The sequence below is a fragment of the Phyllobates terribilis genome, unplaced genomic scaffold (genome assembly GCF_046119375.1).
Source record: "Phyllobates terribilis strain yellow unplaced genomic scaffold, ASM4611937v1 Scaffold_5__5_contigs__length_657084704, whole genome shotgun sequence".
Classification (NCBI taxonomy): Eukaryota; Metazoa; Chordata; class Amphibia; order Anura; family Dendrobatidae; genus Phyllobates; species Phyllobates terribilis.
Genome location: NW_027362765.1, coordinates 26,010,313 through 26,035,385, shown reverse-complemented (window position 1 = coordinate 26,035,385; position 25,073 = coordinate 26,010,313). Strand labels below are relative to the sequence as shown.

Below are 25,073 nucleotides of genomic sequence, written 5' to 3'. Positions count from 1 at the left end.
TCCTCATATGTTTCCCCTTATTATCTCCAGTAATTGTATTAGAACACAGGATTCTTTGTGATGTTACATCGGTCTCATCGTCTTCCAATTCAGGTCCCTACAATATCAGATCGTCTCAGTGCAGATCTTCTATACTAAGACATTTTTTCTGATTTACCCATCCAGGTTGGATATGGACAAGAACAAAATGGCGGAGAGGCTATTACACCTCACCCTAGAGATCCTCTTCCCGCTTACTGGACAGGTGAGAGATTCTGATGACGTCACATTACATCATTCTTATCTATGGGAATAACAGATGGGCAGAACTGGAGAGGTGAGGACTCTAGAAATGTCTGTAGTGAAATTTATTGATGTGTTTCTCCATAACCAGGAGTACACAGTAGTGAAGAAGACCTCTAGTGAGCGCTGTGAGGCCCCTGTGACTGATGGATGGGGAAGAATCCTGAGCCCAATCACAGGGCCTCCACCTCACCCCCTGATACATGAGGAAACCAATGACCAGAAGATCCTAGAACTCACCTACAAGATGATTAAGCTGCTGACTGGAGAGGTGACACTGCTGGGAATGCTGGGACATTATACAGTATTTCTATGAAGGGATCTGGGGGATGACTGTATCATTGTATGTGTCAGGTTCCTATAAGGTGTCAGGATGTCACCGTCTATTTCTCCATGGAGGAGTGGGAGTATTTAGAAGGACACAAAGATCTGTACAAGGATGTCATGATGGAGGTTCCCCAGCCCCTCGCATAACCAGGTAATAGACCGGACTAAATACACACAGCCTATAATTATCTCTATGTAAAGAATGAATTCAGTCCCTGTATGTGTTTCCTCCAGTTCTATCCAGTAACAGGACAACACCAGAGAGATGTTCCTGTCCTCTTCTTCCACAGGACTGTAAACAAGAAAATCCCAATGTTCCTCCAGATCATCAGGTAGATGGAGAGAAGGTGTCATGAGATCTCCCCTATGATGTGTAGACGGCTGTGAAGGTCTTGAGTTCAGTCTTGTTTTATCCACCAGTATTATATGTTTTATACTTGTGTAATGAGATTTGTGGAGATGTCAGGATTAGAGCTGATCATAGATGTGACTTCTCCATCTGTCAGTGACTTTTACATTATTTGTTTCAGGGTGAATATTTGACCCATATTAATACTACATTGAAATGTCTGAGGGGTGATGAGCGGTTTAAAGAGGAAATTCCTACATACAACTACCCAGGTGAGTAGTAACCACTAAATACAGTCAGAGACTTTTCTCAGTCATCAGCTTTCACTGCTTTATCAGCAGTGTAAATTCACTCGCAAATCCAATTGGAGTAATTTATCAGTGATGTAGCTTGGACATATCACAATCATGTGATCACCATTCTGTAATTCGACCCATACGTGTTCCTCCACCTGAAACTTTTTAAATGACTTTGGGCATTGAAAGTTCTTATTCTTTAGAGCTCACAACCTGGAGGATCTGTAAACTAAAAAGCCAAATGACAGCGTACGTACAATGTGCTGACAAGTTAGAAAATTATTAGAAAACAAATATTATGATGGGCCTCTAAGAGAAAGCGGAGGGTAATGATGCTGTTACCTTCCTAGAACCCTGATACCTTATTGGATGAATCTACCTTTTCTTCTGTGCTGCTGAATGTGCTCATATGGTCCCTACAAGACCAGGTCCAAACTTTTCTTTTATCATCGACAACATTAAATGTGCAGTGAAGACCAAGTATGAATTTCTGTACAGTAACAACATAGTTTCCCTTTATCCTGAAACTAACTTCAAAGAGGATTGTGGTAAACTTAAAGGGAAAAAACATTACACCGATACCATGATATATCACTAAGTTATGCGTGCTTGATGGCTGTAATATACATTTATTCACGTCTGCAGGAGATGTGTTGGCATGGCTCAAACCCTGGTTTCTTGGCATCACTCCATGTCAGTATTTCCATTATGCTTTCCATACTAAGGAATTCAGATTAGTCATGAAATGGGAAGCACTAATATCTTCTCTACTCAACTGGTCAGGAGTCCTAGTAGTGCCAATGGTCCACCATAAATGAGTGTGACTTCAGTTTAGTTATCCTGAACATACATTCTTATTGGAAAGGTAACATGTTTTTTTATTCTATGTCAACTTTTTTTTGCGTGTTCATTCTCTATGATATGTTTGATTGTGGTGGGATTGGCCTGCCTCACTTACATCAGTCTACCTCTCCCTGATAGTCTTCAAACTGTTCACGACCTTTGACGTACCCATACGTCATAGAAGGGAACTAATTACGGACCTCTGATGTATGAGTATGTCATGGCAATTGTGCACGGCACAGGAGCTGTGCAAGCGCGATTGTCGCCCGGAGCTCAGCTTACATGATGGCTGAAACCTGGCTGTCACTGCCAAGAGCGGTGCCCGTACCACCCTTGGCTGTTTAATCCACTAAAAGCGGCAATCTATATCGATCGCAGCATTTGGTAGGCTAGGAAAGGGAGGGGGCTCCCTCTCCCATTCGATCAGCATCTTGGTGACGTCATCACAAGGGTCTGATCGTTGTCATGTCAACCCAAGGTCACCATGACGACCTCCGCATCAGACCCCTATGGCAAGCCTGTTAGACCATGCTTGGGGCATGGTCTAACAGTCTTCTGTCAGTGTAATGCTGATAAGTATAATGCATTGCAATGCTGCTCGGACTCAATTGAGCATCGGGTGCTCAGGCACACTTTGTACTCGAATGAGTATCAAGAGTGATCAAGCGCCATGCTAGAGTTCCCACCCTGCATGTTGGGTGCCTTTTAGGCAGTCAATGAACATGCGAGGATTGCACGCCATACACAGTAATGCTGTTGCTATGTTGGATACTAGCATTACTGTGATTGGCCGGCCGCATTGCATCGTGGGGCTTATATATATGCGATACTCTGCACATTGTGTAAAGGAAGCCGTTCAGAGAGAGTTGTTACAGGAGGGAGAGCGTCGTTTAGAGCTGGGATATAGTCACGGTTTAATTAGATTGCTATTGCAGTACTTTTATACTGTTCCTGCAGCATTAAAACAACAGTCCTTCTCAGGGCTAAATATTTCCCTTTCTGTAGTAAAACCGCTGTTACCTACATTGAATGGAGGGATACTTTTGGATTTGAGGCATCTAGGCAGGTTTTAATACTTGTATAGCGCTGCTGCAATCTTAAAACAACAGTCCTTGTCAGGGCTAAATATTTTCTTTTCCCTATTAATACCAGAAAGTTTGCAGGCATATAAATATATACCAAATTTAAAATGTGCAATGTCATTAATGCTGGAGCACCAGAGTGCTGAAGTGGAAGACGAGGTGTTGGACGATGAAGTTACTGATCCAACCTGGGAAGGTGCCATGCAGAGCAAGGACAGCAGCGCAGAGGGGGGTGATCCACAGCAATGCAATATGCAGGAAGTGGCAGTGTGCTGGCCAAAGGGAGAAGGCAGGCAACTGTTCCCTAGAGCACCCAGACGTGACAATTTCCCAAGTCAACGGTTAGGTGTTCCCCAGTCTGGCACTTTTTATAGAAAGTGCGGACAATAAAAGAACGGTCATTTGCAACCTGTACCATACCAAGATCAGCAGGGGCCAGACCACTACCAGCCTGACCACCACCAGCATGCTCAGGCACATGTCATCAATGCACCTCTGCGTCCTCAATCAGTGTCTGCAGGTGACACCACTGCCTCTTCCCGTGTGCTCTGTGCTTGCCAATCCTCTGTCCAGAATTCTGGTATGGATGCCTCTCTCCCTGCCCCAGTCGTTGCACATTCACAATCACCATCTGCAACCACGTCCAATTCCTTGTCCCAGCACAACGTTCAGCTGTCCCTACCCCAGGCCTTGGAATGGAAAAGAAAATACCCAACCACCCAAGCACAAGCCTAAACACTAAACAGGCACATTGTCAGACTGCTTGCCCTGGAAATGTGCCGTTCAGGCTCGTGGACACCGAGGCTTTCCGCAACCTCATTTCGGCGGCCATCCCTCAGTACTCGATCCCCAGCCGCCACTTTTTTTTCCTGGTGTGCCATCCCCGGCTTACACTAGCACTTGTCCCATAACATCACCCATGCCCTGACGAATGCAGTTACTGAGAATGTCCACTTAACGACTGACACGTGGACAAGTGCTTGTGGCCAGGGACGCTACTTTTCTCTGATGGCACACTGGGTGAACCTTGTGGATGCCGGGACCGAGTCGCACCCTGAGACGGCATACATGTCAACGTGCTGCTGATGCCAAGGATTGCTGGCCCTAGTTCCATCAAGGTTTCCTCCATCTCCTACACAAGTTCCTGCACTTCCTACTCCTCATTCTCCATCTCCATCATCTGTGAACACGTTGTCCATATCAGTCGCAAGCTAGAGGCACTGCACCACTGCCTCAGTGAAGCAGCAACAGGCTCTTCTGAAACTAATTTGTTTAGCTGACAAACAGCACACCACTGCACAGTTGTGGAAATGTATAACAGACCAGACAGATCTGTGGCTCCCGCCGCTGAACTTACAACCAGGCATGGTCATGTGTGATAATGGCCTTAGCTGGTGGTGGCTCTGAAGCTTTGCACCCTTGCACACGTACCATGTCTGGCCCACGTGCTCAACTTAATGGTTCAGCGGTTTCTCAAAACGTACCCAGATTTGCCTGAGCTAGTTGTAAAGGTGCACCGCGTGTGCCCATTTTCGCAAATCAGCTACAGCTGTCTCCTGTCTGGCAGTGCTGCAGCAATGCTTGCAAGTGCCAGCTCACCGACTGGTGTGCGATATGACCACGTGCTGGAACTTTGCATATATTGGCAAACTTTGTGAGCAGCAGAGGGCTGTAGTCAAATACCAGCTGCAATATGCCCATCGGTATTCCGGTCAGCCTCTGTACATTACATTTAACGAGTTGGAATGGATGTCTGACATCTGTGAGGTTCTACAAAATTTTGAGGAATCAACCAAGATGGTGAGCGGCCAAATCAGCGTAACCATTACGCTTCTGCGTCTACTCAAACGCTCGCTGCTCACAATTAAAGAGGAAGCTTTGCATGTGGACCAGCAAAGATGGAGATGGAGGAAGAAAGTACACAGGGTGATACTACCTAGCCCAGCCTCCTCTCACCTTTTCAGCGCAGATTCGATAATTATGAGGAGGAGGAACAGGAGATGATTGCCTATGCTACAGAAGGTACTATGAAAATGAACATGGCCTGAATTGGCCCAGACTTCTCAACCCCACAGCAGTGGAACCTAAAGCCAATTATACGATTCATAGTTTCTTCTTTTTCTGCTCCTCCTCCTCTACCATATCAACAGAGTCATCAGGCTGCCCTCACTCAAAATGTTTATAGTGTGATTCTGCCACCCTCACTCTAAATTTTAACAGGTTCATCATGTGTCCTTTATTTAACATTTTTACAGGGTCATCCTGCGGCCCTCAAAATTATTTTTTTTTTCTCTTTTTAATTTTGCCTTATATACAAGTCATTATACAGAGAATTTTACTAACATTTTTTCCTGTAAAATCCATTTCATCTTTGTTTTTGAATGTGTTATTGTGAGTCTGTAAAAGTGGCGTAATATTCTTACATTGTTCCTAGCAGCGACCAGAGATGCTTCCAGGCGTCTTCCCCATGCTGTTCCCATTTCATTAGAGCACTGTTTCCATCAATTTCAGCGATTTTTCTGCCCCCACCAGCCCCCCTGTTGGGGTCTTCTGGAAAAATGTTCAAGTTCCCAATGAAGAGCACTAAAACCCACCATTACACTCGTTACTCGAGTTGAGCCTGTCCCGAATGTCAAGTACTGAGCGCTCGAGCGTTTTAGTGCTCTATCATCACTTACTGCAATTCATTATACCATTAGAGAGTCTAAGTAACACAAAAGAAATAAGTATATTTATGTAAAAACAAAAATAAACAAAAAAGTAAACATATTTGGTATCCCCGCATCCAGAACGATCCGACCTGTAAAACTGTCATTGTGTAAAAGCGGCAAAACATAAAAAATTATATAAATGTGGTATTGCTGTAATCTTACTGACCCGAAGAATAAAGCTGCCTTATCAATTTTACCACACGGAGAACGGCATAAAGTGATCAAAGTGAAAGTGATCAAAAAACTTTATGCGTATGTAAATGATACCAATAAATCATTAACTCGTCCCAAACAAACAAACACAATTTATAATCAACAAGCCATGTGATAACCTAATTAAAACTAATAGAGAGATTCTCAATATATTTAGACGAGCTCAAACCTTTCAACAATTTGCCAGAAATTGAGGAGCTGTCACAAAATATTGAAAAAAAGGTTAAGCAAAAAGAGAAAACAATAATCGTTAAGAAAATAAGCAAATTTAGAAGAGACAATATACCCCTTACAGCTACATGCAATCACTGTATAGCACACCTATCCCTCCAGTCCAAACTCAACCGTCATTTGTTACGTTGGACGAATATAATGCTACTTCCATCTGTGGTATTTCAGATACATCCGTGGTCTTCTCTATAATGATCCCAATGCACCCCTTAGTTCTCCATGTAGTATACTGCACTCCATATTCCTCTGTATTGTATAATGCATTCCCCATAGTCCTCCATATAGTATAATGCACTCCCCTTAGTCCCCCATATTGTATAATACCCCCTCCATTGTCCTCCATACAGTGTAATAACGTCATTGCGTCCACTGCACTGAGACTTCAGCCGCCGAGGAAGAATGATTGAGGTGGAATCATCCACTGTCGCTTCCTCTTACAACATTGCTTTCAACTGTTTTGGCATCCAGGATGCCGATAGTGTTGAATTTACGATGACTGGCAGAGGGGAGTCCCGTTGCTGGCTCAAGGGCTCTGTAGCAGCCACGTGGCCTGCCGCCATTGGCAGTATGCCACTGCACATACTCTAATTACTCCAGAGATTAGTTACTCATTTTTTTTTCTCTAATGGAGACTGTTGAGTTTGATAATTTCAGTAGATGTGTTACTGTCTATAGTCACAGTCTTGTCTACAGTAGTTAGTGCCCAAAATACTCTGATTTAACCACTTCCTGCCGCCAGTTTTGTGTTCCTAGCCAGGCCCCATTTTTCAAATCTGACATGTGTCACTTTATGTGGTGATAACTTTGGATGCTTCTTCTGATTCCAGGGATTCTGAAATATTTTTTTCTATGACACATTGTACTTTATGTTTCTGGTAATTTTAGGTTAATATATTTTGCATTTATTTTTGAAAATACCTGAAAATTGCAAATAATTTAGAAAGATTCCAACATCCCGTCTTATTTTTTTTTAACATTTTTTTTCAGATGATAGAAGGATAACAAGTTTAGCAAAACATTTTTTGACATGTTCAATTAAATTTACAAATTTACAAAACCTAGTTTTTGGGTAACAAATCAATTTTGATATGACTTTGAGGGGCCTAGATTTTAGATAGAACCTGGAGGGTAGAGAAAATCAGAAGACACAAAAGAAGTCAGTAAACAGGCCAGGATCATAACAGGGTCAAATACAGAAGCCGCGAGCTGAGCACACAGGACTGAACCAGAGGAGAACAAGGCTGTATCTGGCAGCTTCCAGCAATATGCTTCCAGCTTTAGTAGGATGTGGTGCTTTCCAATTACCTGAAGTAGGCAGCTGATTACTCCAGCTGGACAGCACACACACCATTACTGCCAGACTGGATGGTAATACTGGTCCCGGCCACCTTGTTCTTAGTGTCTGGACAAAGCCTTCGTGACCCAGAGCTTCTGGTTCCAGTGTATCCTCCATCACCAGCGCTGCCTGCAGAATGACTGGTGATAGATGCAGACATCGCAGAAGCAGATTGCTGAGGAGATGTGACATGCCATTTTCAGAAGCTCCAATGTTGTAGAATGACAGAAAACCAGAACAGAAGAAAACCCCATAAAGTGACTCCATTTTGTAAATTATAATCATCAGTTTATTCATCTATAGGAGTTGTGACTATTTTGACACCTGAGTGGGGGCTTGTTTTTTGCAGGATGAGTAAAAGTCTTTGTTAGTATCATTTTCGCTTACATAACATTTTTTCGTGGCTTTTTATTCTAAAATTTGGGAGGCAGAGTGAACAGCTCCACTGGTTCATGCAGTGAGGTCTTCTATTAAACTGTGGACTATCATTGTGTTAGTGAATAATTCAATTTTACTGCATAACTTCCAATTTCTATGGACATTTTGAGTGGAAATGTTAAAAAATATACATTTCACAGACATTTTATTAAAAAATAATAATTGGTTTTATTCCTGGCAGATGACGGTGACAGGAGATCAGAGGGACAACTGACATCTTCAATTTTTATATCAGATGACCTTGAAATCACACAGGATACAATTGAAGTGAATGACATTACTCCAGATATATTAGCATCCCTTCACAGCAAAAAACTATCATCTGACCCTTCGAAACAGGTCCTATCTACTGATTCATTACAGACTACAAAGAAAATTAAAATTCAGAAAAGAGACATCGAAAAACAAACTGCTCTTAAAGCAAAGAAGCCAGTTACACATTCAGACTATGGAAATAGTTTTTCCCTAAAAACATCTTTTGTTATACATCAAAAAATTCACACAGACGAGAATAAATTTATTTGTTCCAAGTGTGGGAGATATTTTAAACGGAAACCAGATCTTGTTAGGCATGAGAGAATTCATACTGGGGAGAAGCCATATTCATGTTCAGAATGTGGAAAATGTTTTACACGGAAATCGATGCTGGTTAGTCACCAGAGAATTCACACAGGGGAGAAGCCTTTTTCATGTTCAGAATGTGGGAAATATTTTAACCAGAAATCATACCTTGTTATACACCAGAGAATTCACACAGGGGAAAAGCCTTTTTTCTGTTTAGAATGTGGAAAATATTTTAACCAGAAATCCTATCTTGTTACACACCAGAAAATGCACACAGAGGAAAAAACGTTTTCATGTTCAGAATGTGGGAAAAGTTTTAGCCGTAAATCATTTCTTGTTGCACATCAAAGAATTCACACAGGGGAGAATTCATGTTCAGAATGTGCAAAATGTTTTGGACATAAATCACATCTTGTTACCCATCAGAGAACTCACAAGGTGGAAAAGCCTTTTTCATGTTCAGAATGTGGAAAATGTTTTGTACAGAAATCACACTTTGTTAGACACCACAGCACTCACACAGAGGAGAAGCCATATCCATGTTCAGAATGTGGGAAATGTTTTGGACATAAATCACATCTTGTTACACACCAGAGAACTCACAAAGTGGAAAATCTTTTTTCATGTTCAGAATGTGGAAAATGTTTTGTACAGAAATCACACCTTGTTAGACACCAGAGAACTCACACGGGGGAGAAGCCATATGTATGTTCATAATGTGGGAAATGTTTTGCACAGAAACCAGATCTTCTTAATCACCAGAGAACTCACACAGGGGAGAAGCCATATTTATGTTCAGAATGTGGGAAATGTTTTGTACAGAAATCACACCTTGTTAGACACCAGAGAGCTCACACTGGGGAGAAGCCATATTCATGTTCACAATGTGGGAAATGTTGGGCAGAGAAATCAAGTCTTAATAAGCACCAGAGAATTCACACAGGGTTGAAGCTATATTCATGTTAAGAATGTGGGCAATGTTTTGCACAATAATGCCATTTTATTAAACATCTAAAATCTCAAATGTGGAAAATCCATTATCATACCTGAAATGTGAAAAATTAATTACTAGCAGGTAAGCCAAACCTCCGACTCCGACATTTTCCTGACTCCTGACTCCACAGTACTGCCTCACTACTGTACATGTACATAAAGTGCAGCACAGACTCACCTGAACTAAAAGTCTAAATCCTTAGATCAGGATTAGAACAGACATTTATAGTACAGTTCACAACTTTCCCAAATTCTTATGAAAAAAATTACAGCACATACTGCATTGAACTACTGAACCCAGTTTATTATATATTGTCTGAGTCGGTTTATTTTATGCCAACTTCACCAAAATAGATACCGAGTCCACAACTCGACTCCACAGCCCTGATTACTAGAAAACCACATATTTTTTAAACATCAAAAATAACGCACATGGGGAGAAACTATATAATTTATTGACAAATTGTACAAAACCATGCAACAGACAGTCGTATAATTAAAAGAAAAAGGGAAATTACTTTAGAACTTACTGTATTTTTTGGACTATAAGACGCACCTTTAACATGAAAAATTCTTGCTAATAAGATAGTGCCTCTTATACTATGAAGAGAAGGTAAAAAAGATGTGGTATAAGGAGCGCTAGGACAAGGGAGTATTATAAAATATAATACCACCTGATGAAGATGGCTTGATGCTATCGAAACGTGTTGTGGAATTTTTATACCAAACTATATTAAAGGTTTGCTACCTTATATTTTTTAATACTCCCTAGTCCTAGCGCTCTTTATATCGCGTATTTTTTATCTTGTATTTACTATCCCTATTTTGGGCTTGCGGTGGGAGCTGCTTTGGATTATGCAGTAATCATCCTGTGGCTCAAGGACCTGCAGTGATCCATTTCCAGCCACGCCTCTCAGCAGTCACGTGACCCGGATTAGGACGCCACATACAGCCTGTTGCCTGACTTTCATCTCCTCAATTTATGTGATTACCGGGGTTGTGCAGGGTTGCTCAACCTCAGAAGGTGAGTGTCCCTTTGGTTGCTTTTCTTCATTGTGCCAACAGGTTCCGTTCAATTGCGCTCCTCTCTCTCTTTTCTTATAGTATGGAGGCAGCTTCCTGTGACAGAGGAGAATGCTGAGAAAATGTCCTTCTGGATCACTGAGAGAACTGCTCTCTCCTGCCTCACACTGATCTATGTGATCGGTGCTGAGCAGGAGAGGAAGATACCGGGACCTGTACAGAGGCTGCATGTCCTGAATGAGCAGCTGAAGAACCTTCCACCTGACTAGCTCCAGGACCTTTCACATGACCTGGAAGGAACTGCAAAATGGGCTAATGTATACACAGTGTTTGTGTATGCAAATGTGCACATGTAGTAGAGCTGTGTTTATGTATATGTGCGTATGTAGTAGAGCTCCGTGTATGTAAATGTGTACATGTAGCAGAGCTACAGAATGAGCAGTGCGGTAGCTCAGTGGTTAGGACTGTAGCCTTGCAGCTCTGGGGTCCTGGGTTTAAATCCAACAAAGGACATCTTCTGCAAGAAGTTTGTATGTTCTCCCCGGGTTTGCATCTGTTTCCTCCCACACTCCCAAAACATACTGATAGGGAATTTAAATTGTGAGCCCCATTGGGTACAGCGATGATAATGTCTGTAAAGCGCTGCAGAATATGATGGCGCTATATACGCAAAGCATAATAAAAATAAATAGAGCTGTACGCATGTAAATGTGCAGATATAGCAGAGCTGAGTGTGTATGTAAATATGCAGATGTAGCCATCACTGATTGTGGAAACTTCACACTAGACCTCAAGCAGCTTGAATTGTGTGCCTCTCCACTCTTCCTCCAGACTCTGGGACCTTGATTTCCAAATGTAAATTGGAACTCTGGGACCTTGTGGAGTGTGTCAATGACTGCCTACTGGACATCTGTCAAGTCAGCAGTCTTCCCCATGATTGTGGAGCCTACTGAAACAGACTAAGGGACCTTTTTAAACGCTTAGAAAGCCTTTGCTGGTGTTTTTGTTAATTATTCTAATTTACTGAGATAATGAGTTTTGTGTTTTCATTGGCTGTAAGCCATAATCATCAACATTAACAGAAATAAACACTTGAAATAGATCACTGTTTGTAATGACTCTATATAATATGAGTTTCACTTTTTGTATTGAAGAACTGAAAAAAATTAACTTTTTGATATTCTAATTTAGTGAGATGCACCTGTACCTTTACACAACAGCCATGTGCTGGTATTCGTGTTCCCATGACTGTGAAACATGCTGGGTGATAAGATGTTACCAGGGGTAACAGCTCTGCGAGCTGAAAAATTAACCCAAGAAGATAGAATTTTAGACAGGACTTCATCCTGGTATAGTAATAGATTTTATTGAATAATATTTAAGATATCATAGTAATTAGAGCTATATGTTGTGGTAAAAATAATACCATTAGGAGAATATCTTTTTGCCTCTTTTTTATTTCCCACTTTTTTACCATGCAGGAGATTGTGTCTGTCTTTTCAGCAGGTGATGGCCTGAGCTCTGGTTAGCAGTGATTTACTATACCCATGGGAGAGAAGTCTGTGGTCCAGCACTGCACATTGTCTTTTAAAACTAGTGTCCTCAGAGTACACATGCCATGCTCTTATAAATTCCCCAACTGGTAAGCACATCTGTGACTTGTCTATTCCATACCTATTTTCTATGCTATAAATTTCCATAGCTCCTGCATGTTAGTTGTCATGATTAAGAGCTAGTGTAGCTCGAAATGCATCGACTGTTGTACTACCATGTTTTTTAAACTTTTCCTTTTCATGTTTTAATCTACAAATACATGTGATGTTTTAATGATTTTTGCGGTTGCTGGATTTTCATTTGCTCTGGAAACCAGCCTCCAGTCTCCGTACACCGCACCCTTATTCCAGGAATTTCTCAACCCTTTGAGCTGATGTTTGCTTCATTGTGTTTTTCTACCAAGGAGAAAAAGACCTGGACTGTTGCTCAGTGGTCCAAGGTGTTGTTTTCGAATGAAAGTAAATCTTGCATTTCATTTGGAAATCAAGGTCCCAGAGTCTGGAGGAAGAGTGGAGAGGCCACAATCCAAGCTGCTTGATATCTAGTGTGAAGTTTCCACACTCAATGACAGTTTGAGGTGCCATGTCATCTGCTGGGGTAGGTCCACTGTGTTTTATCAAGACCAAAGTCAGCGCAGCCGTCTACCAGGAAATTTTAGAGCACTTCATGCTTCCTTCTGCCGACAAGCTTTTTGGAAATGGAAATTTCATTCTCCAGCGGCACTTGGCACCTGTCAACACTGCCAAAAGTACCAATACCTGGTTTAAAAACAACCGTACCACTGTGCTTGATTGGCCAGCAAACTCGCCTGACCTTAACCCCATAGAGAATCTATGGGGTATTGTCAAGAGGAAGATGAGAGACACCAGATCCAACAATGGAGACGAGCTGAAGGTTGCTATCAAAGCAACCTGGGCTTCCATAACACCTCAGCAGTGCCACAGGCTGATCGCCTCCATACCACGCCGCATTTATGCAGTAATTGATGCAAAAAGAGCCCTATTTTTCAAGCTGGTGTTATAAAGTATTCTAATTTACTGAGATAATGACTTTTGTGTTTTCATTGGCTGTAAGCCATGATCATCAACATTAACAGAAATAAACACTTGAAATAGATCACTCTGTAATGACTCTATATAATACACTGCTCAAAAAAATAAAGGGAACACTTAAACAAGAGAATATAACTCCAAGTAAATCAAACTTCTGTGAAATCAAACGGTCCACTTAGGAAGCAACACTGATTGACAATCAATTTCACATGCTGTTGTGCAAATGTAATAGACAATAGATGGAAATTATTGGCAATTATCAATACACACTCAATAAAGGAATGGTTCTACAGGTGGGGACCACAGACCACATCTCAGTACCAATGCTTTCTGGCTAATGTTTTGGTCACTTTTGAATGTTGGTTGTGCTTTCACACTCGTGGTAGCATGAGACGGACTCAACAACCCACAGAAGTTGCTCAGTTAGTGCAGCTTATCCAGGATGGTACATCAATGCGAGCTGTGGCAAGTTTTGCTGTGTCTGTCAGCGTAGTGTCCAGAGGCTGGAACCACTACCATGAGACAGGCCAGTACACCAGGAGATGTGGAGGGGGCCATAGGAGCGCAACAGTCCAGCAGCAGGACTGCTACCTCTGCCTTTGTGCAAGGAGGAACAGGAGGAGCACTGCCAGAGACCTGTAAAATGACCTCCAGCAGGCCACAAATGTGCATGTGTCTGCACAAATGGTTATAAACCCACCCAGGGTGGTATGAGGGCCCGACGTCCACAGATGGGGGGTTGTGCTCACAGCCCAATACCGTGCAGGACGCTTGGCATTTGCCACAGCACACCAGGATTGGCAAAGTCGCCACTGGCGCCCTGTGCTCTTCACAGATGAAAGCAGGTTCACACTGAGCTCATGTGACAGAGTCTGCAGATGCCGTAAGAGAGTGATCTGCTGCCTGCAACATCCTTCAGCATGACCGGTTTGGCAGTGGGTCAGTAATGGTGTGGGGTGGCATTTCTTTGGAGGGCCGCATAGCCCTCCATGTGCTCGCCAGAGCTAGCCTGACTGCCATTAGGTACCGAGATGAGAGCCTCAGACCCCTTGTGAGACCATATGCTCGTGCGGTTGGCCCTAGGTTCCTCCTAATGCAGAACAATGCCACACCTCATGTGGCTGGAGTGTGTCAGCAGTTCCTGCAAGATGAAGGCATTGAAGCTATGGACTGGCCCGCCCGCTCCTCAGACCTGAATCCGATTGAGCACAACTGGGACATCATGTCTCGCTCCATCCACCAACGTCACGTTGCAACACAGACTGTCCAGGAGTTGGCGGATGCTTTAGTCCAGCTCTGGGAGGAGATCCCACAGGAGACCATCTGCAACCTCATCAAGAGCATGCCCAGGCATTGTAGGGAGGTCATTCAGGCATGTGGAGGCCACACACAATACTGAGCCTCATTTTGACCTGTTTTAAGGACATTACTTCAAAGTTGGATCAGCTTGTAGTGTGTTTTTCCACTTTAATTTTGGGGGTGACTCCAAATCCAGGCCTCCATTGGTTAATAAATTTGATTTCCATTGATGATTTTTGTGTGATTTTGTTGTCAGCACATTCAACTTTGTACAGAACAAAGTATTCAATGAGAATATTTCATTCATTCAGATCTAGGATGTGTTATTTGAGTGTTCCCTTTATTTTTTTGAGCAGTGTAGATGAGTTTCACATTTTGTATTGAAGAACTGAAATAAATTAACTTTGATGATATTCTAATTTAGTGAGAAGCACTTGTATATGCAGTATATGACTAAATATAGCAATGCTTACCCCCACCCTTGAAAAAAAATACCACAAATGTCCTCTTTTTTCTTCCTAACGCCCAGTCTCAGCGATCTACCGTTCATTAGTTACTTTCAGCGCACAATCTCCATGTTTGAACGAAGTCTGTAACTTCTCTAACTACAATAATAAACCTGTTCATATTACACATTACTAGTTACATCTACGATCCATTCCTTCTTTGTAGGAACATCTGATGTGATCCATTTATTAATACCTTTCCCTGCTAAGTATAGTAGTTCTTTCAACCATCATTGGGAACTGATTTCCTTCAAAAGAAGACATGGAACCTGATGAGTCGCCCATTTCATCCAAACCTGCTGATTCAGAAGTTTCCAACCTCCTAAAGCCATGAAATAGACAAGGAAATTCGGAGTTGTCAATCCCTGTTTTGTAGACTTTAGGAGATGAAGCGTCTACAGCCTCAGCTCTTTACCTCCACACAAGGTCTTTGAACAAATTTTCTATGCTTTTGCTTTTGTATCCAAATTATAATATTTGAGAACACAAAATGGTGAGAAAATGGACCAGTATTTTTTTCAATCCGGTTTTTTTTTTGTCTTTTTTTTTAAGGGAAATTACAATTAAATGTCTCCAATCCCCCTTTCCCTTGTCCTTATCCAAAAAGCTGGGGTAAGATATACAGAGACCCCTGTACAGAAATATTAGAGCTACAGCAACATCACATGTATTATACAGAAAAATAGTGCTATATCCTGTGACTAAGTCACTGGCAAAGTACTCTAGGAGGACAAATGTAGCACTGAGGTTGTTAGCTTCAGTAATATAAACCTAGGAAAAATCATCCAGCACACTAAGTGCTGAGAGGGGTTAATCAGCCATGTTTAGTGCTAGGATGATTGAACAGCTGTAGAATGGGAGGATTCCAGAGGATAAATAATCAGATTTCTAGAGCATTTCAGTGTGGGTGGGTCTCAAGGTGCAAGCTCTGGAGCAATGCTTTTGTGTTAAGGAAAGCTGGACCTTGTGTTGATTGTTCCTGGAGCGGGCGGATTCCCGTAGCAACAAGGATTGTACCATACGTTATGTTTTGGTTTTACTGTTAAGTCGGGAAGGCCGTGTTTGTTTTGCTAACCCTGTACTGGTTGTAGCATCGACGTCTCGACCCTCTGCCAAGCAGAGACGTCATCCCTCTCACCGCCGCGCTCCCTGCCCGGCGTCCTCCAGCGCTCCTCTTCCTGCTTCTGCTGCCGGCGCGCGGTTTCCCGGGCACTGTGCTTAGGGCGCGCGCGCTCCCTCCCTCTTAAAGGGGCCACGTGCGCCGCCCTAAGGAGTCCCCGGCCAATTGCCGGAGGTCCTCCCATATATAAGGCACCTCCTCCAATATGGAGGTGCCCGAGCAATAGTTGATGCACATTGTACTTACCTCTGCTTCAGCCGTCAGGACCCGTTGCTAGCCCGACTACTAGTCCTGCCCGCCAGCCTGACTACCAGTCCGCCAGCCTGACTACTCTCCAGCCTGACAGTCTGTATATGGGCTTTGCCCGCCTGCCTACCTGAAAGCACCTGCTTGTTGCCTGCTGTGCCTACCCGGAAGCTCCTACCCGTCACTTGCCGTGACCACCTGACAGCCTACCTAGAGGCTCCTGCCTGTCACTTGCCGTGACCACCTGACAGCCTACCTAGAGGCTCCTGCCCGTCACTTGCCGTGACAACCTGACAGCCTACCTAGAGGCTCCTGCCCGTCACTTGCCGTGACAACCTGACAGCCTACCTGGAGGCTCCTGCCCGTCACTTGCCGTGACCACCTGCCAGCCTACCTAGAGGCTCCTGCCTGTCACCTGCCGTCACCACCTGACAGCCTACCTAGAGGCTCCCGCCTGTCACCTGCCGTGTCTGCTAGTCCATCCACCAGGACCACTCGTCAGCCTGCCTGCTGTGCCCATCTGCTATACCAGTCAGTCCCAGCCATCTAACCCGTGGGAGTCACCTGCTCTCTTACAAGGTCATCCCCAGAGTAGCACCTGGTCCCTCTGCTCGGTCCCTCCCTGGTCGCGGAGTCGTTAGCCGCCGTACGACCTAAGTCGGTCCGAGTTGATACTTAGTTACGCCCCTCTGGGTCCCTCCTTGCACCGCAGCACAGAGGTTCCACCACCCGGATCCGTAACACTGGTTTTATGCCGTATTTTTAATACAACCAGTAGATGATTTAAATAGATACAGTTATATGAAAAAGTTTGGGCACCCCTCTTAATCTTAAGCTTAATGTTTTATAAAAATTGGTGTTTTTGCAACAGCTATTTCAGTTTGATATATGTAATAACTGTTGGACACAGCAATGTTTCTGCCTTGAAATGAGGTTTATTGTACTAACAGAAAATGTGCAATCTGCATTCAAACAAAATTTGACAGGTGCATAAGTATGGGCACCCTTATCATTTTCTTGTTTTAAATACACCTACCTACTTTTTACTGACTTACTAAAGCACTTTTTTTGGTTTTGTAACCTCATTGAGCTTTGAACTTCATAGCCAGGTGTATGCAATCATGAGAAAAGCTACTTAAAGTGGCCACTTGAAAGTTGTTCTCCTGTTTGAATCTCCTCTGAAGAGTGGCATCATGGGCTCCTCAAAACAACTGTCAAATGATCTGAAAACAAAGATTATTGAACATAGTTGTTCAGGGGAAGCATACAAAAAGCTGTCTCAGCGATTTAACCTGTCAGTTTCCACTGTGAGGAACATAGTAAGGAAATGGAAGAACACAGTGACAGTTCTTGTTAAGGCCAGAAGTGGCAGGCCAAGAAAAACATCAGAAAGGCAGAGAAGAAGAATGGTGAGATCAGTCAAGGACAATCCTCAGAGAGCTGCAGCATCAACTTGCTGCAGATGGTGTCACTGTGCATCGGTCAACTATACAACGCACTTTGCACAAGGAGAAGCTGTATGGGAGAGTGATGCGAAAGAAGCCGTTTCTGCAAGCACGCCACAAACAGAGTCGGCTGAGGTATGCAAAAGCACATTTGGAGAAGCCAATTTCTTTTTGGAAGAAGGTCCTGTGGACTGATGAAACCAAGATTGAGTTGTTTGGTCATACAAAAAGGCGTTATGCATGGCGGCAAGAAAACACAGCATTCCAAGAAAAACACTTGCTACCCACAGTAAAATTTGGTGGAGGTTCCATCATGCTTTGGGGCTGTGTGGCCAATGCCGGCACCTGGAATCTTGTTAAAGTTGAGGGACGCATGGATTCCACTCAGTATCAGCGGATTCTTGACAATAATGTTCAAGAATCAGTGACAAAGTTGAAGTTATGCAGGGGATGGATCTTTCAGCAAGACAATGATCCAAAACACCGCTCCAAATCTACTCAGGCATTCATGCAGAGGAACAATTACAATGTTCTGGAATGGCCATCCCAGTCCCCAGACCTGAATATCATTGAACATCTGTGGGATCATTTGAAGAGGGCTGTCCATGCTCGGCGACCATCAAACTTAACTGAACTGGAATTGTTTTGTAAAGAGGAATGGTCAAAAATACCTTCATCCAGGATCCAGGAACTCATTAAAAGCTACAGGAAGCGACTAGAGGCTGTTATTTTTGCAAAAGGAGGATCTACTAAATATTAATGTCACTTTTCTGGTGAGGTGCCCATACTTATGCACCTGTCAAATTTTGTTTGAATGCAGATTGCACATTTTCTGTTAGTACAATAAACCTCATTTCAAGGCAGAAACATTACTGTGTCCAACAGTTATTACATATATCAAACTGAAATAGCTGTTGCAAAAACACCAATTTTTATAACACATTAAGCTTAAGATTAATAGGGGTGCCCAAACTTTTTCATATAACTGTAGTATTGCTGTGCTACCTCTATGTGCAGCCGAGTGAGCCATCCACCACACTCCATAGTTCTTTACACAATGACATACAGATCAGACAAAGTCTTCATATTTAGACAGTTTCTATTATACCCAAACCCTCTTCATATGAACTTGGATTCTCTTATTTTTGGCTCTAGCGTTTCTTTTAGAATAAATCTGTGATGCTAGTCACTAACTCACGGAGCGACCGTGAGGCGGATAGTCAATGTGACGCTAGTCACTAATTCACAGAGCGACCGTGAGGTGGATAGTCAGACCTTCCGAGGTCAATACCAAGAGAGCCCGTAGATACCTAGGGAAAAGACATGCATAAGTCAGGTCACAGTCCAAGGTCAATATCAAGAGAGAGCAGAACAAGGCCAAAGGGCAAGACAAGGAGGTAGTCAGAACACGGTCCAAAGTGTCAGGCAGCAGAAGATCAGAACAACAGAATCAGGCAAACACCAGGAAGCGCAAACTATTTCTGGCAGGGAACAGGGGCAGTCACCTCAGCTAAATAGCTTGGGCAGGCTCCAAAACACTGGACACCTGGAGACTGTCCTGCAAATCCCAGTCAAAGATTGGACAGCCTAGCTGTCAATTAAAGCACAGAGAGCCCGACTTGCCACTCACAAGATTGGACAGCCAAGTAGTCCATCAAAACACAGCAAGAACCAGTTCAATAGGACAGCATAGCAATCCCATACAGAATGCCGGAATCGTGACAAAAATCTCTTTCTCATACAGTCCTGTAATAATAACTTTGTTAATCGTGTTTTGTAGGAGGGTTCATCTGAATCCATCTAAATGTTAGCAATTTATATACAATGATCGTCCTACCACAGTTTTACCATGTGTGTCTAGTGTCAGTTCTTCTACGTTCCCTAAAAAAAACCTTGGTGTCTCCGACCAAACCTGCTAGTTACGCCATGAAACAATGAATTTGCTACTGAGTGAAAAACATGTGATTTATACTAAATTGAAGGCGCCGATTACAAATATGAACTCAGAATTTGCCTGACACGTCTAGATTTTAAGTTATACATGCCAAGCCTATTCATTTATAATATTAATGTGTTATATATTTTAACGGATATTCTCAGACGCACTCAGGACAAGTCTATCGGCTGATGTCAGCAGTAAGTATATAAGGCAAGCTTGAGAAAGTTCAACAAAGTGATCTGTTATAGTGCTCTCAGTTTTGAACCTTAAGGCCACGGCCCCACTATCAGTATTCGTTCAGTATTTTTTCTCAGGAGTGGGAGCCAAAACCAGGAGTGGGTGATATTGCAGAATTGGTGACTTATAGCTTTTCTCTGATTGTTCCTCACCTGGTTTTGGCTCCCACTCCTGAGAAAAAATACTGACCGAATAATGATAGTGGGGCCGTGGCCTAAGATGGATAAATGTGTTAACAATCAGGACAATTTCTCCTACATATGTGGCAAATACCCTTCTTATGATCAGCGCAAGGATCTGACAAAGTGAGTGCGTATTGCTTACAAGTATTACTCTGACTGTCAAGTTGAAGATCAAGAGAAAAACTGGGCACCTCATGTTTGTTGCACTGTGTGTTACTCTAGGCTAAAGCCGTGGTTGAATGGTAAAAGGAAAGGAATGGCTTTTGCAGTTTCGATGGTTTGGTGTGAGCAGAAAAATCACCATTCAGACTGTTATTTTTCCATGACTAAAATTGCCCATATTCAAAGAGAAACAAGTCACAAGTTGTGTATCCTGACTGTGAGTCTGCTCTTAAAATAGGTACCACATGATGAAGAGAATCCAGTGCCAGCAGCAGGAACGGCAATAGAAACTGATGGTTCTGATCCTGATGAAGAAGATATTGATTGACATGATGTTTTTCCTTTTCCAGTACAAGCGGAGGGTCTGCCACACTTGCTGAGCCAATCAGATTTAGATGGTGTGGTAAGAGATCTGTCATTATCTAAAGAAAAGTCAGAACTGTTAGCTCCTAGACATCGAGAATGGAATTTGCGACAACGAGGTACCAAAACTTCACACTTTCATCATTGACACACCAAGTTAGCTGCAAACTATGCAATGCGAAAGCGATGTTTGTTTCCATACTGCTGTAAATGGTCTTATGATGGAGTTAGATGGTGCACATGTGCCTGATGAATAGAGGCTATTCATACACTCTAGCAAAACGAGTTTGAAAGCTGTCTTCTTGCACAATGGTAACGAAAAACCATCTGTTCCATTGGCTCATGCGGTTGGAATGAAAGAGATCCATGCTTCTTTGGAATTAATTTAGAAAATGATCAAATGCTCAGAACATAAATGGAAAATTTGTGCTTACCTGAAAGTGGTAGCACTGCTGCTTGGCCTACAGTTAGGGTACACAAAGCATGTGTTTCTTGTGCCTATGGAACAGTCGTGATGACAGCAATCATTACAAAATGAGAGAGTGGCTGCTTCGAGTCGAGCACACAGTTGGTCGGTACAACTTACTGGTCAATCCACTTCAAGGTTTTCTTCCACTACTACACATTAAACTTGGTTTAATAAAAAATGTTGTAGTTGCAATTGATCGTAATGGAAATGGTTTCTAGTTTTTGAAGGAGAAGTTTAGATTACTGAAAACTAAGGCTAAAATTAAAGTCGGAGTGTTTATTGGCCCCAAAATCAACAAACTAATGCATAATGATACATTTAGAACAATACTCAACCCTCTGGCACTTGTAGCTTGGGATGCATTTGTGCTAGTAGTGCAGAACTTTCTTTGGACCAGACCAGCTGAAAATTATGCTGAACTAGTAAACAACATGCTTAACCCCTTTATAACCCAAGGTGGTTTGCACGTTAATGACCAGGCCAATTTTTACAATTCTGACCACTGTCACTTTATGAGGTAATTACTCTGGAACGCTTCAACGGATCTCCCTGATTCTGAGACTGTTTTTTCGTGACATATTGTACTTCATGATTGTGGTAAAATTTCTTCGATATCACTTGCGTTTATTTGTGAAAAAAATGGAAATTTGGTGAAAATTTTGAAAATTTAGCAATTTTCAAAATTTAAATTTTTATGCCCTTAAATCAGAGAGATATGTCACACAAAATAATTAATAAATAACATTTCCCACATGTCTACTTTACATCAGCACAATTTTGGAACCAAATTTTTTTTTTATTGGGGAGCTATAAGGGTTAAAAGTTGACCAGCGATTTCTCATTTTTCCAGCAAAATTTACAAAACCATTCTTTTAGGGACCACATCATATTTAAAGTCACTTTGAGAGGTCTTTATGACAGAAAATACCTAAAAGTGACACCATTCTAAAAACTGCACCCCTCAAGGTGCTCATAACCACATTTAAGAACTTGATTAACCCTTCAGGTGCTTCACAGGAATTTTTGGAATGTGGAAGAAAAAAATGAACATTTCACTTTTTTCACAAAAATGTTACTTTAGACCCAATTTTTTTTATTTTCGCAGGGGTAACAGAGAAAAATTGACCCCAAAATTTGTTGTGCAATTTCCCCTGGGCACGCAGATACCCCATATGTGGGGAAAAAACACTGTTTGGGCGCACGACAGGGTTCGGAAGGGAAGGAGCGCCATTTGACTTTTTAAATGTAAAATTTGCTTGAATAATTAGCGGACGCCATGTTGCATTTGGGGAGTCCCTGATGTGCCTAAACAGTGGAAACCCCCCACAAGTGACACCATTTTGGAAACTAGACCCCTCAGGGAACTTATCTAGATGTGTGGTGAGCACCTTGAACCCCCAGGTGCTTCACAGAAGTTTATAACATTGAGCCGTAAAAATAAAATTTTCACATTTTTCCCACAAAAATGTTTTTCAGCCCCCACTTTTGCATTTTCATAAGGGTAAAAGAAGAAATTGCACTATGCAGTTTGTTGTGCAATTTCTCCTGAGTTAGCAGATACCCCATATGTGGGGGAAAACCACAGTTTGGGCGCGCGGCAGGGTTCGGAAGGGAAGGAGCGCCATTTGACTTTTTCAATGTAAAATTTGTTTGAATAATTAGCGGATGTGCCCCTGATGTGCCTAAACAGTGGAAACCCCCCACAAGTGACACCATTTGGGAATCTAGATCCCTCAGGGAACTTATCTAGATGTGTGGTGAGCACCTTGAACCCCCAAGTCCTTTACAGAAGTTTATAACATGGAGCCGTGAAAATAAAAAAAATCAAACTTTTTCCACAAAAATGATGTTTTAGCCCCAATTTTTTTTATTTTCACAAGGGTAAGAGGAGAAAATGGACCCCAAAAACTTTTGTGCAATTTCTCCTGAGTACGCCAATACCCCATATGTGGGGAAAATACAGTGTTTGGGCGCACGGCAGAGTTCAGAAGGGAAGGAGCACTGTGTGACTTTTTGAACGCAAAATCGTCTGGAATTGAGAGCGGACGCCATGTCGCGTTTGGAGAGCCCCTGATGTGCCTAAATAGTGGAAACCCCCCACAAGTGACCCCATTTTGGAAACTACACCCCTCAAGGATTTTATCAAGGGGTATAGTGAACATTTTGAACCCAGAGGTACGACACAGAATTTGATGACATTAGGTCATCATATTGAATAAGCTGTCATTAGTCTTGAGCGCAAGTGCTCACTACTTGAGTTTGCATCGGGTACTCAGGTATGCACCATGTATCGCGGGTGCTTAAGTGAAATGCTCGAGTCCCCGCCTGCATGTTTCACGGTTATTAGACACCCCAAAAAAAACATGCGGGGATCGCTCGTGCATGGCAGGCAATCCCCGCGAGGTTTTTTTGGCCGCAAAGCATATGGGGTGGAGACTCGAGCACCCGCAATACTCAATGCATACCCGATGCATGATTGTGGAGCCTACTGAAACAGACTAAGGGATCTTTTTAAACTCGTAGGAAGCCTTTGCATGTGTTTTTTGTTAATTATTTCAATTTACTGAGATAATGACTTTTGTGTTTTCATTGGCTGTAAGTCATATTCATCAAGATTAACAGAAATAAACACTTGAAATAGATCACTCTTTGTAATGACTCTATATAATATATGAGTTTCACTTTTTGTATTGAAGAGCTGAAATAAATTAACTTTTTGATGATATTCTAATTTTGTGAGAAGCACCTGTATATGACCGCTCACAAGCACAAAAGCAGATGCTTGAAGCACTTTTAACAGTACTGGGCCTTGCTCAAGTAAAACTTTTAAATTGGAATATGAGACTTGAAATTGTGCTATTCCATTACATTTTCATATACTGTGTAGTATGAAAACTTCAATGTAGATCTGGTAATTGTTAGAAAGCATTGAATAATTTTGCACAGAACAAGTTTTACTCCCAAGTGCTTAATTCATTTTGGAAAACTTATGCATAATAAAATTTCCTGACGTGTTACATGATGTACAATACAAAGTTATATTGTGGTACCGTGTTAGCCAGAAAAATCGATGTAAATACTTGTATGCCAAAAATGGCAAAAGTATTCTTGGGGTGCTCCTTCTTCAGGCAGGATTACAAATGTATTCATAAGACAAAAGGCACAGCATTTGAGAGATGTTACAACAAGACATTTGCTCATGAGGTGTAAGTTGTGATGCCTCCTACAGATAAGTTAGGGAGAGCAAATTAGTTTTTTTTGTTGCAAAATGAGAGGCCTTGGGAATGTTTAATTATCTGGAGGTGTGAATTGTGTCCATGTAGTGAGTCATAAAGCCAGGTGTTAGGTTGTGTGCCCACGATGCGTTTTTAATGCGTTTCTGAAGCGTTTTTGCAGCTGCGGAAATGCATTAAAAACGCATGGTAGAAGGGCAGCAATGTTCCCCAAAGATAATCAGCATGTGCTGTGCACATGCTGCGGAAATTTCCGCTGCGGATTATCATTGCGGAAAAAAACGCAGCACTACCAATTATTTTGCGGAAATGCTGCGTTTTCGCCGCCATTGACTTGCATTAGAACACGCCAATACCGCAAGACTGCATCTGTACTTGCGTTATTGGCGCGTTCTAATGTGCGGATGGTACCCGGGTGTAGAGGAGAGGAGAGTCTCATCCACACCCAGGTACCATTAAAAAAAGAATAAAATAAATAAAAAATAAATGTATATTTACCTTCCGGCGGCCCGCGCTGCGCTCCTACTTGCTTCCCGGCACTTCACAGTGGATTGAAGGACCTTGTACACACGCGGCTC

General features: G+C 42.4%; 1 pseudogene; it reads left to right on the top strand.

Annotated features, from left to right (window-relative positions):
- Positions 1-25,073, top strand: part of LOC141271771 (uncharacterized) — a 133,671-nt pseudogene that overhangs the window by 58,636 nt on the left and 49,962 nt on the right.